Source organism: Miniopterus schreibersii (genome assembly GCF_964146895.1).
Source record: "Miniopterus schreibersii genome assembly, chromosome: 4".
In the NCBI taxonomy this organism is placed as follows: Eukaryota; Metazoa; Chordata; class Mammalia; order Chiroptera; family Miniopteridae; genus Miniopterus; species Miniopterus schreibersii.
This window is the reverse complement of record NC_138105.1, coordinates 80,518,966-80,522,334: the sequence shown is the minus strand read 5'-3', so window position 1 is coordinate 80,522,334 and position 3,369 is coordinate 80,518,966.

Sequence of the window (3,369 nt, the reverse complement as noted above, 5' to 3'; positions counted from 1 at the left end):
GCACAAAGGGACAAAGTCATTGCCTGTGCTGCTCTGCTGGACGTGGACACTTGTTCTTCTTGCTCCAGTGTTCCTGCACCCACCTGGGGTGCTGATCGCCCCTTACTCATCACACTCTATTGAACTCATGCCATTGTCAGACTGTGGTCCTGTGGCCACTGCCTGAGCCAGGAAAGCTGGTGTGCATGCTTCTCTCTCCTCCAGCTCATTAGGGATAAGGCAAGGTGCTTTCCAGCTTTGTGTTTGTGCCTGGTACAGACCAGGTGCTCCATAAATGTTAGTCAAACAAGTGAGTCAGAGTCTGGGAGTAGAGTTTGTGCTTAACTGAAAAAAAAAAAAGAAATCAGGATTTTGGAGAGATATCTGCATTCCCATTACTCACTGCAGTTTATTCACAATAGCCAACACATGGGAGCAGCCATTAAAGAATAAAATCCTGCCATTTGCACCAACATGGGTGGACCTAGAGGGTGTTGTGCAAAGTGAAATAAGTTAGTAAGAGACACATACCATATAACCTCACTTATATGTGAGATCTAAAATAGTCAAACTCATAGGTACAATTTCTGTTATACAAGACAACTAAGTCCTAGAGGTCTACTGCACAGGATAGTTCTGAATCTAATAATACTGTATTGTGTACTTACTATTTGTTAAAAGGGTAGAACTTATGTTCAGTACCCTACACACACACATATCATCATCGTCGTCATGTAGGGGGAAATTTTGGGAGCTGATAGATGTGTTTTTGGCATTGATGGTGATGGTTTCATGGTGTATAGTTACCTCAATAAAGTGGTTAAAAAATAACAGGCAAGGGAGAAAACCTGTACTGTCAGTCGCTGCCTCGCACTATGTCTTAGAGAGCACTGGATCTATGGGTCTCATTCTCAATCTCCTACTCACCAGCTTCCGGGGGGATCCCAGCCCACTCCTCTCTGTCCTCGCCACACTGACATCGCTGCTAAGAACCCCCTTCCCTTTGGCTCCCACACACCCAAGGGGCTACCTAGAGAGGCCAGACCCTGTGATATGAGTAACCGTTAGTCTCTGCCTTTGCCTGTGATGCAATCTTGGCCACTCCACACTGAGACCACATCCTTCCTGCTCCTGCTGGGCTGCTACTATAAATTCATCAGGTTTCCTCTTGGGCTGTTTCTGAGGCCGGCATCTGGGTGAGTCCAGCTTCTGGGTGAGTCTAGCTTTGTGGAGCAGGGTGGCCAAATGGGCCTGGGGAGGGATGGGGAGAGTATTTTTAGGGACAAAACTTGACTAGGGATTTCTTCTTCCAGCCTCCTATGTGTCCTTCAACAATGTTTCTGGAATGTTCTTTTAGATTTATCATTATGTGGGCTCTTTGTGCATATGTGTGTGGGGGGGTGGGGGGTGGGGACAGGAGCAGGATCACAACTTATACCAGGATTCCTGCTGATTTCCCCAGCATCCCCCAGGTAGCAGATGGGTGGGAATGGACATCCTTCGAAACCAAGAGACAGAGGAGGGAAAGGTCAGAGTGAGTGCAGTAGGGTTAGGAATAGGAGAGCATGGAGGAGAGATGGAGTCCTGATGTGAAAGTCTGGTGGGGCCAGTCTTTTCTAACCTTTTTCATCTCATGGCACATAAACTAATTACTAAAATTCTGTAGCACACCAAAAAATATATTTTTTGCCAATCTGACAAAAAATAGGTATAATTTTGATTCATCCACACTGGATGGCTATTGCTGTGTTGGCTGTTGTCATTTTAAAGTTGACAATCTAAGGGAAAAGAAGTCATTGCCCCTGACTAAATAGTCAGGTACTGCATGTTTTAAAATTTTTTGCAGTACACCTGTTGAAAATTGCTGGATGGGGTGAATAGGGAGGGTCTGAACAGCTGGAAGATACCCCCTCCCACCACCAATGTGTAGGGGATGGACTCCGGCAGGTTGTGAGGCCAGAAGTGGAGAGGCAAGGATGGAACTAGAAGAAGGGTGGATGAGCGTGTTTGGGGTATCGAACATCAAACTATGGTCATCATGAATCATGGATTTGGCTACTCCCTCTGTTATCACTTATGGATTTGGCTGATTTGCTTTACCCAGCTCAGTTATATGAAGGGTCAACTGCAAACAAAGCAACATGTCCATCCATCCTATACCTAGGAGACGTGAAAGAGTGAAAGAGCTGATTTCTAGTCTCTATGGAACTTGGAGTCTAAGTAGGAAAACTGAGTTGGTGAACACGATAATGAAAGTCTATGTGATAGGAGGTGGGTAAAGGGGGAGAAAATGGGGGAATATCTGTATTAGTGTCAACACTAGATTTTAAAAATATAAAAAAGAGAACATTTATATGTGATAAAGGCTGGGAAAGTGTCTTTTAACCATCTATTTTACTGTCTTTGATCATTTCTGTTCTTATCTGGTTGAGATAACTAGTTAAGTAGTGGAACCAATGGTCTCATGCCTTTTCAGGCTGTAAAAAGTGCAGCATTAGGGGCATGAGCTCAGAAATCGGTGAGCCCAGTCTCAATCCTGGCTTTGTCCCTATCTGGCTTCGCCTTCCTGACTTGGTCTCCACTTCCATCAAATGGGGTGAGGTACACACGTACTTCATAGAGCTTTGTGCAGGTGAGATTGGAGGAAGCAGAAGTGCCTAGCCCATGAGACACTCTCAGTCAGTGTGAGTGACACTAATTATTATATCACAGATTTTACAGGAGACATTAAAGAGATGTATGTTCATTGTTCCCCTGTGCACCTAAGTTCTGTCACACTGCAGTTTTCTCCGTCAGTGGGTTGTCAGAAGGGCAGTTTTGGGCCATCCCTTCCTCCTCCCACTGCATGCTCTCTCATCTCTCTGGCATTGCCATAATTACTCATTTTTGGGTCTTCTCTTTTTGTTCATCCATCTTTCCTCACGTCAACAGAGAAACAACGAACCAGGGTCTTTCAGTTAGAAGGAACTTAAAAACCATTTTTTCTACTCTGTCATTTTATAGATGAGGAGACTGAAGTTGAGAGATAGTGACACGTTTGCCCAAGATTGTAGCCCAGTCATCAGTGTGACCCATGCTCTCCTGGGGACCCCACAGAGGTGGTGCCATGATGCAGTCCTGGGCATTCACTACTGTGCTGGTGTGACTGTGTTTGTGGGTTTAATTATTGTTTCTCTCCACAGGGATGCCTTTCTTCTATGGCTCAGGACACTCGAGTTGAACCAAGAGCAAAACTGTCTGGTAGGTATTAGGCTCACTTTTCAAAACGGCAGATGGAATTCATTACAGTTCAGTGATATATTTTCCTTTCTTTCTTCCTACATTTTAATCATTTATTTCTCTCTGAGGGTGGACTTTGAAGGAGACTCTCCTTACCCATATGCTGTTTCC